Source organism: Crinia signifera, chromosome 1, assembly GCF_055691185.1.
Source record: "Crinia signifera chromosome 1, ASM5569118v1, whole genome shotgun sequence".
Classification (NCBI taxonomy): domain Eukaryota; kingdom Metazoa; phylum Chordata; class Amphibia; order Anura; family Myobatrachidae; genus Crinia; species Crinia signifera.
In genome coordinates, this window is record NC_139217.1 from 274,428,057 (window position 1) to 274,441,103 (window position 13,047).

Genomic DNA, 13,047 nt, shown 5'->3' on the forward strand with positions numbered 1-13,047 from the left:
TGTATCAGTATACCCGTAAATATCATTTAGTGTTGGGAACTATATGTACTTGGACCAATCTTTCTTGACTTACTACAGTTAGTAAGGGACAATCACTACCATTATATGTGCATAGAAGCTGCGGCTATTTGAATATCTTTCCTCTGCTCAATAAGGGCGATAATTGCCATCACGTTTGTGCAAGCCGTTTACTCTACTGTGCATACCCCTTTCGTTTTCTTTTTTCTTCCTATGTAAAAGATATTGAAATACTACTTTTATTTGCATGTGTTACTAATACCAGCCATTCAGAGATACTCACCACCTATTTGGGCGTATATTAACCTACTCATTACTGGTCTAAACTCACTGCACATTAATGTGTATGATTTCTGTATATGCATAATACCATCTCTCAGCAAATTACCCCTTTATTACGGATCGGCGCTCAGGAACATCAGTCCTGACACCAGCCATACTACTCCTCCGTGGAGATCACAGTACATTCATTTTGCCAAACAACTCTCTCTTTCTGGCTGCGCAAGTCTCTGAGCCCTATCACTCTCATCCACCATTGGACACCTAAAGTTGATGGTGGACAGCAGAAGAGGGGCCTTTGACATCCACCTATCTGTTCCTAAACACTCATTTTTCTGTGACTCTCTCATTTGTTCCGGTACTCCTAATTCCCCCTGCAATGCTAATAACAACAGGGAGACCATGGTTTTAATGGTCAAAAAGCAGAAGTACACCTTGGCTTCCTACTAAGGACATTGTGGTACTCTCATCCTCAGAATAATACGGCCACACATCACTGGTCGGCCTGAACCCTATCCCGCACTCAGAAGCTAAGCAGTGATTGGTCTGGTTAGTACCTGTGTGGGAGACCAACGGGGAATACCAGTAGCTGTAAAAAAAACAGGACAGCAGATACACCTCTGTCTGGCTTAGGGAGCACCCCATCTTCGTATGAAACATACATGAACCACTGGGACCAATACCATACTTAATTGGCAGGGGAAAAGTGTCAAGTGTACTTGATCTCCCTGCTCCAATAAATAAGACATTATTTATATCAAAACGGATGCTAATCAATACCGATGTTTTTGAATTTTGAATTGTGGAGCATGTCTTTATTCTGATTATTTTGCACATATTATTGTGACAGCCTTTCGATTTTGTGATTTTTTTCCTCATTGATTTCTCTTTATTGTTTTCATTTCGCATCTTAACAATTAATGCAAATATGCGTACCAACCTTTTAGCATAAATTACACAATAAAAGTTATTTTTTAAATCGTCCAACTACCATTTGTAAAGTGTGCCCCAAAAAACCTTCATATGTTCTTCCTCTTTCTGTCATTTTGTGACGTTTTTGTTATCCCCCATTAATAGAAGCTGCTTGATTGAGAAACAGCCCCTCTCTGCGCCCAACATCAACCTCGGTTGAATTGTTCTCTCTTATTTCACAAAACAGGACCAAACTCTGCTCTCATTAAATACCGGCAAATAAATATACTTAGATAGTGATACTGTAAAGCTGGCCATACATTAGAAAGACCTGCATATGATGCAGATCGTATGCAGGTCATTTGATCGATCAACCGTAAGCAAAACTGACTGATCAACCGTGCACCACGGTGGAGTTACCTCTCAACCACACGTGGGGCAGCACATTCTACCGATATACTACAGGACATGCACACATGTGCAGACAATCAATTGCACGACCCATCGAAATCGAGCATTTGGGACTGATAAAGTTCTTATGCAAGGCCAGCTTAAGATAAGGGGTGTCACTTTTGAAAATTTTGCTGTGAGGCACAGTAAATTCTCGTTTTGTCCCTTCTCAGCTGGTCCAAAGAAGTCTTTGTTTGGATTCAGCATCTACTACTAGGGATTATCAGATTAAACTTTTCACCTCTGATATTAGGCAACTTTTAAAAATATACAGTATGTTTTCTTAGTGATGACAATTGTTTGACTGACTCTTTTGTATTCACTAACTACTAGTAGCTTTCTCACCCTCTTGTGAATAACTACTATACCGTGGGGGCTCGTGTTTTAAGTGCCATGTGCTCCCTAAAGATTTAATCTATTTTTGCTCATAGCAATGTTCCAACTGTAAAGGACTACTGATGAAAGATATGAGAAATGATTAATCAAATGACAAGATTCTATGAATTTCAGTAATTTACACATCATGAAATGTAATCACACAACAATAAATTAGAATACACTGGTTTATTACTCATGCTTAAGGTCTCCTTCTAAACGATATGTGTCACTATAGAACTGGATGCATTAAAAAAAAATTATGAATAAATTATACAGGAAGAAGAATGCATTTTGGGCAGATGGCAGAGCTGTACCCCAAGATACCTCCACTCTGCCAGAGCATGTGTGCCAATATTACACCATTCTACACCAGGCCTGGCTAACCTGTGGCTTTCAAGCTGTTGTGAAACTAAACATTGCAGCATCTCCTGCCACAGTTTAGCATTCTCTAAATGCAAAACTTTGGTAGAGCATGCTTTTCTATACCTGTATTAAACATCAGGATGGATGTGACCACGTCAGGAACATTTTCTCAACACAATCCCAACTTCCCAACAAACAAATCAATTTCATAATGGAACAGATACACTTTATACTTAACAACAACTACTTTTGATACAACAGATAATACTATCTCCAAACGCATGGGACCACGATGGGGACACACAGATTTGCGTAAGACGGTGCGTCTTACACAAATCTGTTTGTATCCCCTTGCAACTCCGGGCACCTCCCACCTGCTCCAGACATAACCTTTTTTCCTGGCTTATTTTTGCATAGGAATAAATTGTAATTATTTTTACTTTTACTGCTTAAATCAGTTTTTAAAGACATGCACACACATATACAATTTATATAGAAACACTTACTAACAAGCGCTTAACAAAATTAAGCACAGTGGTTATTGAGTGTTTTCAATTTAATAAAGTGCAATTCCTCAAATTTTTAATTTCTTTTTGGGTCTAAATAACTATTTAGGTTCGCTGATGTGGACTTTCATGGGTTATTAAACCCCTCTCTTTGTGTAAGTACAAACACATTGAGGACCACTGCTAAAAAGAATAAAAACCTATAGAGGACTAAGTAAATTAGCGTCAGACTTTTCCGTTTTTTTTGTTTTTATTGCTAAACCATACAGTCTAAATACCCACACAGACTCCTCCTAATAAATTAATCTTAAACATACTCACCTGTGTAGATCTCACAGACATCCCAGACCCGCTATCTGGAATCATGCAGTCGCACAGTGCATGACATCACCAGGGGCGCAACGCATCTCAGTGTTGCCAAGCAACAGCACAATGCTGTGATCCCATCTGACAGCAGAGAGTAGGGTGGAAGTGTCAGATCTAAAGATCGACACATGAGCATGACAAACTACTGTGTACATTAACAATACAAACATATAAAAAATTAAAAACATAGTGTAACATTTCTCCTATAGTAATGGCTATTATTCTATTATAATAATAATAATAATAATAATAATAATAATAATAATAATAATAATAATAATAATACATAGCTTGAAGAGAATCTGTATTAATTGATTGATAAGGCAAATATAGCTATCAAAACATAGCCAATTACAGAAAAATGAAAAAATGAAAAGAAGAAAAATTCATACATGACCAACAAGAAAATCAATATTTATAGAATATATCAATAATAATAATTTTCTAATTTTCTGCTGGTACAGCCATATATATATGTATTGCCTTCTTTTTCATAAAAAAAAACAATGCAAACCCAGTTGGTCATTGAGACCTTTTGGGGAGACGGTGTCCAATTTATATATCCACTTACTCTCAGCATGTAATAGGCATTTACCTCAATCTCCTCTTCTAGTTGACACTGGAATATTTGATCTAATGCTGGAATACTGTGTCCTAACAAGACACATTGCCTTGCCACCTGTTGGTCACTGATACCCAACAAATGTCTGCTCATATGGACGAGCGATGATTGGCCATCCTTTACTTGGCATTCTGTCTTGCACTTCTAGGATAGACCACATGGGTAAGACAGAACATAGACCACAAACCATGATGTTAGTATCAGCCAACTTGGTTAGATCTTAAACTGTTTTTATAGTGGCCAATAGTTTTTAACCTCTTTGGTAATTCTCCTACTAGACATAGAATAACGATTCACCCATGGTATTTTAGTGCGTGTTGCAGATAGTAATTGTGTGTAGGAGTAATAGCTTGTTCTCTAGGGATAGCTAATACTCTTTCTGTATATATACACACTACCATTCAAAAGTTTGGGGTCACATGAAAACTAATTTTTATTTACTAAATTAGTTGCAAACTAATAGAACATATACTCTAGACATAATGATATTTTACTTGAGATAATACAGCAACTGAAAAATGTGCCAGACTTGTTGGCCGCACTACTGACAAACAGTATCTAAATAATCCAAACCCGAGTTGACTGAGTCAAATAGTGAAGTCACAGGCAACGCTCACTACAGAAAAAATGCAGAAAGTATGATGTACAGTACAGCAATGTTTCAAAGTTTATGTGCAAAATTTTTATCAGGACATGGCAGTGCAAAAATGTATTACAGTTGTGTGTTGTAAGGGGTGTTACTACTGTGTGGGTCTACTATGGGACAAAATGTGTAAGGGTAATACTGTATGACATAATACTCTATGTAAAGGGGTGTGTGTCATAATGTGTATAAGGGAAGTACTGTGTGGTATAATGTGTATAAGGGTGTTTTTGCGTGGTGTAATATGCATAAGAGGTACTATTACTTTATTGCATATTATGAACTAGATGATTCATCTCGACCTACAGGCGTTCTTCACACCGTCGTAAGGGGCTGCACCCCCTTAACTTGTGAACATATTTATTGCGAGGGCAGGGGGAGGTGCTTGGGGAGTGTTGTGGGCGGGGGAGTGGTGGGTTTGGGGATACTGTGTGTGTGTGGTCGAGTTGCAGTTGTGGTTGTGGTGCGTTTGGGGGGTGTGGTTTGGTAAGTTGCAGGGCGGCATGTGGGTGTTGTGGGTGGGAGAGTTGTCGGTGTGTGGGTGCGATAGTTGGGTTGGGGATGGATAGTGGGAGTGTGCCGCCGGTGTTGGTGCGGCGGACACCAGGATGACATGGGTGAGGGAGGATGTTTGTGCGTGATGCATATGGAGGAGAGGCTGGTGTGCAGTGGGGGAGGGGTGGTGTGGTTGTACTGCGGGTGGTGGAGGTGTACACCCACACCAGGCCATGTTTGCAAGTGGGTGCTGGAGGGGTGGTTGTGGTGGTATTGCAGGTGGTTGTGGTGGTGTTGGGGGTGTGGGCGGGGTGCGAGGGTGCCAATGGTGGGGGAGGGTGTTTGGGGGTGGAGCGGGTCGGGTAGTTGCAGGTGTGGGGATACTGGGTGGTTGGAGTTAAACATGTGGGGGATTTCCGTTTGGGTGGTGTGGGTTTGTGAGGTGCGGGTGTGCACGGGTTGAATGACGGGCAGTTGCAAGGGTGCTGGGGGATGTGTGGGTGGATACTGTGAATGGGGGTTTTGCATGCACAATTATGCTTGGGATGCTGGTGTGGGAAATCGAGAAGGGGCGGTGGGCACTGGCAGTAGATTGCCGGGGGTGGTGGTGGGGAACCTGGCAGGGGAATTAGGATGTGCGCTGATGACACTGTCGGGAGATTGGAGGGGGGTGGCAGTGCGGTTTGGGATGCTGCTGGGTATTGTGGGGAGGGGGGGCTGGTGAATCTGGCGGGGGAATGAGGAGGTGCTCTGGTGACACAGCGGGGAGACCAAAGGGGGGTCTGGTGGGGTGGTTGAGGATGCTGCTGGGGGATGAATGGGGGCTGAGGCACCTGTCGGGGGAATGAGTAGGTGTGCTGATAACAGTTCCAGGAGAGTGCAGGGGTGGCGTGGCAGTGCGGATGGGGATGCTGTGGGGGGGGGGTTTGCGGGATGGGGGGCTTGTGAACCTGGCTGGGAAATGAAGAAGGTGGGCTTTTGACACTGGCTGAAGAGAGCAGGGGGGGTTGCTGATGTGGGATTAAAGAGGGGCTGGGGACCTTGGCAGGGGAGTGAGGAGTGGCACTGGGGACACTGGTAGGAGGACGGGGGCTGACAGGACACTGCCACACACAACTATAGCAGATTGCTCCCCCCGGCTCTGGCTGTACCTGTACGGACGGGGCACCTCCCCCCACCCGTGTCCAGGAACGGTGCTTCTGCAGCCGGTTGGTCCCCACTCCTACCCGTGTCCTGGCAGAGTGCTAGTGCTGCTGCGGATGGGTCTCCTCCGCCTACCCATGTCTGGGCACAAGTCTGCTGGCGGCACAGGTCTACTGGTGGACCCGTGTCCGGGCGGGGTGGTGCTGCTGATGCTCTCCTCCTCATGCTGCCACCGCCCATTGTGTAGGTAAGACTAAGTACGGGCGGTCATTAGCAAAGACAGGTGGAGGATTGTGCTCGGTAGCCGGCGGCATTCGGGGTCATGTTGATGCAGGGGCATCTGAGGGGGGTAGGAGATTGTCCCATGCTGCCCCCTCTGTATCCGCATCTGGCTGGGGATGGTGCGGTGGGAAATGGGGAGGAACGCAGAGTGAAAGATCTGGGTTATGGACTGTATGGAGGGGGGCGGTGTGTGTATAATGCTGGGAGGGGCGTTATACACAGAGTGATATGCTGGGAGGGGGTGGTGTGTGTATAACGCTGGGAGGGGGCGGAGGGTGTAACTCTGCCCAGCGTTAAACACACAGTGATGATTGACAGATCTGACTAAATATTTAGAAGATAAGGACACTACTTGCAGATTATTATTATTATTATTATAATTTTATTTATAAGGCGCCACAAGTGTTTCGCAGCGCCGTACAAAGGAACAATACAGGGAGACAAAGCTTGGCATAGGCTTGTAGATGGCATGCCTTTGATAAAGTCATCTGTGGATGACAAAACCCGTTAAGGCGTATACTACCCACTGGACCTTTGTGGATTACAAATATTTCTTCATCATATTCTCGCTTGGACCAGCTCTCTTCTTCGAACCAAGTCACTGGACTTAAAATCAAGGGACACCACCACCTGCTAAATCCTTGAAGCCCTCCATTCCGTGAGATGTGTGTCATCTTTCCTCACGACGGGAGTACTTAAACATCAGGCTACAAGTCAGGTTCATGGACACCCGCCAATCCAGCACTTCCATTTAAAACAAGAGAGCGTTTTCAGGAACAAGTGAGACTTTAATCATTCATATCTCCAGATCCAGGTTCAATGTAGGGGTGAATATTGTCTTTAATTGATTGCTTTTTACCGTATATACTGTGTTTTTATATAATGTGATATATTAAAATACTAATGTAATACCCAATTGGTCAATATATCCATATAATTTTTTAATTAGATAGCGCTCCACCGGACTTCCGGTTCCGGTCTGATGGAGTGAGGAGCTCCGTCCTGAAGCTCCGTCTCCCGCCCCGATTAACGCTACCATTACTCGGCTCCTGGAGCCTCTATACATCCCTCACTCCTCCTCACCATCCCTCTTACCCGCAACAAGCGATGGATCGGTCTCCAAGCCAAACGGGGACGCCGGCGCACTATGGGTCACAGCAAACCCAGCAGCCGCGTGCTGAACGCCGCAGGACGGCGGAAGACATGTCACCAGCAGAAAGTGGAGACAGAGAGCTCCCAGCTCACAAGAAAGCCGCAGGAGGGGATAATCAACCCAGGAGAAGCGTGAGTCAGGGCCAAGACGCCCCAGTGACATATACCGATGTGGTGGAAGCCATTAATGCAGCTATGGCGCCATTACTTAACAAGGCAGTTTATGACATAACCCAGCAACTGCAACAGCTATCACATAGAGTATCCACAAACGAGCAGCAGCTTAGCACTATCACACATGAGGTCACAGACATCCAAAGAGACATCAAAAGGCTGAATACAGAGAATTACCAATTATGGAACCGGGTGGAGGACCTGGAGAACAGGTCACGCAGGCATAACATAAGACTGGTGGGCCTGCCCGAATCCATCAAGGGCCCGGCTTTGGCACAATTTGTACGCAACACACTGCCCTCTCTGCTAAAAATTGAAGAAACATGCCGCGACATGGTCGTGGAGAGAATACACAGAGTAGGCCCACCACCCACCCCCTCCAGACCAAGACCTAGGGTCACCTTGTTCAAATGTATGAATTACCTCCACAAGGTTGAAATTTGGACGGCCTCGCGGAAAATCAGGGACCTGACTTGGGAAGGGCATAAGCTACATGTCTTCCAAGATTACTCCGCAGAGTTATCAAAAATGAGAAAAGCTTTCTCACCTGTATGTACAAAACTGGCCAACGAAGGACGCAGATTTGGACTTATGTATCCGGCAAAACTGCGCATTTATGACGGATCCACCTACAAGGATTTTTCTACCCCCAAAGATGCCGAGGCATACCTCCGGGAACTGGCTCACGCTGCCTCCCACGCAGATATTTCGGATGCAGCTCCCTGAACCCTCTTCATCACTCACAGAAAATAAATCCTGGGACTTCTCAACATAAATACCACATTTGGTACTGGACTTTGACTGGTGATCTAAGCATTTCAGCAATACTCCCCCCCCCCCCCTACCAATACCCCTTCCCCCCCCCCTCCCTCTTGATATTACCTCTGCGACAACTCTGCTGCCTTAAAACTGTTGAACCCAGCTCAGGCACACACGAGACTTACCGTTTAGAAGAAATTAACTGTCGCCACAGATTTGGGACGTATATCTATCCAACTATGAATGTCAGCCATAGAAAAGAGAAGCTACTAAAAACCATTGTTGAAATAACAAAATCCTGATGCTTCACCTTACTACTTTAGAGAAGATGGTGAACCCTATTCCCTCCCCCCTATCCTTCCCCCCCCCCCACCCCATCATATCCATTCCCCCCCCCTCCCCCCCCCCACCCCTTCCCCCCCCCCCCCCCTTCCCCTTCTATTAGCAAGAAGAACGGGGCGGCTAGATGGAGCTGGCTGCCGGTCACAGACTTCATTTAATGTTAGATGGTTATAGAATATACGGAAGTACTGTCCTGAGACAATTGCCCCAGGACACGACTAGTTTGCTTCTAGCACTGTTACTGAGTTACATGATAAGTTTTCTACTGTATCTCTTTGTCTCTATTCTGATCTCTATCTCTAATTTTCCACTCTCTCTCTCTCCTCCCCCCCTCTTTCCTACCCCCTCCAAATATGCTATGTATAATCAAAGGATAAATGGGTATGCATGTAAAAATCAAATTGAACACTACGGCTGGGACGGCGGGGGCCTAAAAACTCTGTATCTTACACACTGTGATGAGCCATGCCTGACTTAACCATATGTTCGTGGAATGTGGGGGGCATAAATTCCCCAATTAAGCGCAGGAAATTGTTACTTTATCTTAACAAAAATAATATAGATATAGCTCTTTTACAGGAAACGCACCTGACGGCCCCTGAGACCATGAAACTGCAAATGCTGGGCTGGTCAGTAGTCGCATCATCCCCTTATACCTCAAAAGCACGCGGAGTTGTGATCCTGGCCAGAAGAACCTTAGTGATGGAATTAATGGAGACTAAAACAGACATCAAAGGAAGGTACGTGGTGGCATCTGTCTGCATAGCCGGCAAACAATACACTTTAGCAAATATCTACGCACCCACACCATACTCCAAACACTTCTTTCGTTCTATTATAGCCCTATTGACTCCATACACAGACAAAAATCTTATACTAGGAGGTGATTTTAATACCGTCATGTCCAACACTCTAGATAGGTCCTCCCAAAGACGCACCCCTTTACACACACCGAAAGTGGGACTTGCCCTACTTCAGGACTCACTCCAGGTGGTTGATGTCTGGAGAGCCCACCATCCCCTAGACAGAGACTACACATGTCTTTCCTCGGCTCACGGCACCCTCTCTCGCCTCGACTATATTTTCCTATCTTTAACCATTTTCCCTCTTTCAACAAAATCCCTGATAGCACCAATAGTTCTCTCAGATCATGCCATGGTCTCAATGAATATTCACATCCCTGACGAATCTGGCTCTGGTAAAATGTGGAGATTCCCCTCCAGATTTTGCAAATCACAAAAATTTCAAAAAATGCTAGAAACAGAAATTCAAAATTACTGTATAGATAACGCGGAGATGGCAGTATCAAACCCCTCCCTTTTCTGGATGGCCCTAAAACCAGTTCTCCGTGGATCGGTGATATCGTTTACAGCTGCAGCCAATAAAACATATGCAAAAAAATATTTAGATTTACAGACAACACTCACTACAGCCTTTCAAGCATATACAGCATCCCCCACCCCAGGACTTAAACAGGCATACCTCGTGGCAAAAACACACTTAGATGAATACCTAGCAGAAATGGGTGACAGATACCTCTTTAATGTCCATTACAAATTCCATCGTTTTGGAAATAAGATAGGATCCCTACTTTCCAACCTCCTCAAAGGAACATACAAACCTGCAGTGGTACACCCCCTACGCAAACCAGATGGGTCAATGACCAACTCCAATGCTCAGATAGCGCAGACAATGCATAAATTTTATGAACAACTGTATTCCACCTCCATCTCAGAGAACACCCAATCTCCTCCCCAGACTGATCACTCAAATCAAACCCCCCTAAACAGCGAATGGGACTCCATCCATTACCCGACCCTAACGGTAGAAATGTCTACCTCCCTCTCAAAAGATATTACAGAGGATGAAGTCACATTAGCCATAAGATCCCTCAAACCAGGAAAGGCCCCAGGCCCAGACGGATACAGCGGAGAATTCTACAAACTTCTCGCCCCCACACTTGCCCCTATAATCACAAAAGCCCTTAACGATATGATAAATAGCCAAAGCCCACCACTCCATTTCAATTCTGCTACTTTAAAAATCCTCCCCAAACCAGGTAGAGATCTGGCACTTCCAGCATCCTACCGCCCTATATCTTTGCTAAACTTAGATTACAAACTGATGGCCAAAATATTAGCAACCCGACTAAAAGATATAATGCCACACATAATTCACCAGGACCAAACAGGGTTCATAGCAGGAAGGCATTCGGTGATGAATGTAAGGAAGGTCATAGCAGCCCTGGTGACCTCGAAATCTTCCCCTCCCCATGTCCACACCGCAATCTTATCCCTTGATGCCGAAAAGGCTTTTGACCTCATAGAATGGCCACATCTTTATAACACCTTAATCAAATTCGGATTCCCAGCACAATTCATTAAAAACATACAACTATTATATAAAAACCCCCAAACCCGCATAGCATGCAATGGATTCCTATCAGACCCCTTTATCATAGAAAAAGGCACAAGACAAGGGTGCCCTTTGTCACCCTTGTTATTCGACATAGCGCTAGAACCACTGGCAATGATGTTGAGGGCTTCGGGTATATACAGAGGCATAAAAGTGGGTGAAGCAGAGCTGAAGGTCGCACTGTTCGCCGACGACATGCTCCTGTTTGTCGCGGACCCCTTGACATCAATACCTGAAATTTTAAGGCTCATATCCCTGTTTGGGAACAAAGCGGGATACAAAATTAACATTACTAAATCTGAGCTGCTGCCACTCAACGTACCACATCATGACATCTCGGCCCTAATTACACAAACCCAACTAAAAATCACCCAATCACACTTCAAATACCTTGGAATATTAGTCCCAAAAAATCCCTCTGATGTATATCATTTAAATTTTTTGTCAGTAATAAATAACATCATCACTAAATTAGACGGCTGGCATAATCTCCCAGTTTCCTTAATGGGACGCATAGCAATAATAAAAAATATAATCTTTCCCAAAATCCTTTATGTAATGCAACTCCTACCTTACGCAATAGCAAGAGGAGACGACCAAAAATTAAAAAAGGCCATTACAAGATTCATCTGGCAGGGGAAAAAGCCCAAAATCGCCTTCACCAAACTTGCTATGACCAAAGAGGAGGGGGGCTCAGGCCTACCAGACTTAACCGCTTACTCCCTAGCCATACTCATGAGATATGCAGCGGATTGGCTATTGGGCCAAAACAATTACACAGACAGTACACTAGATGCACAAATTCTCCACCCATACTCACCAAATGCACTTCTCCACACCAAGAAAAACTTGATCCCTCCGGAGATCCTGGGCCACCCACTCTTTCACGACACATACATGAGCTGGGTAACACTCAATAAGAAACTCAAGACACGTCATGAAGCTACCCCCTATGTTCATATTTGGGGGAACCCCTCCTTCATCCCCTCACTACATAATAGCACATACCTTCAGTGGAAGGAGAGGGGACTGTCTTCCGCAAATCAAATCTTTGACCCAGGAGGTGTGGTTCGTCCGTTTCATGATCTGAGAGAACGCTTCCTCTTATCCAACTCAAATTTCTTTATGTATTTACAGACCAGACACTACGTACAAACCTTACAACTAACAAACAACACACAAACACCTTTAACAGGGATTCTGGGGGTCTTGAGAAGATGGGAAACTCGACCATATAAACTGAAACAGATATACACACTAATAGTTGATACCCCATCCACTACACTCATGGCAAGGCTGGCAGACAGATGGCACCAAGACGTAAATGATATCAGGACACCAGCAGACCTTACTAATAATTATATATCTACCATGAAGGTTCTACACTCAGCCTATTTGCAGGAAGTTCATTTTAGAACCCTCCATAGGGCTTATATGCCACCAAGCATCCGGGCACACTTTATACCCGACGAAGAGGGAAGATGCCCCAAATGCGACATGCGGTCAGCATCCTTGATTCATTGTTTTTGGGACTGTCATAAGATTAAGAAATACTGGAATAAGGTTTTTGAATTTATAAATCTAAGGCTGCACATCAAAATTTCACCCAATCCGGCAGCCTGCATTTGCGCCAATTTCACGGGGTGGGCAGGCATGGCTCAGTACAGAGAAGAGATCCCACTACTCATAATTATGTTTACAATATCCAAAAAACTGATACTAAAGCATTGGACGACCAAGGCTAGTCC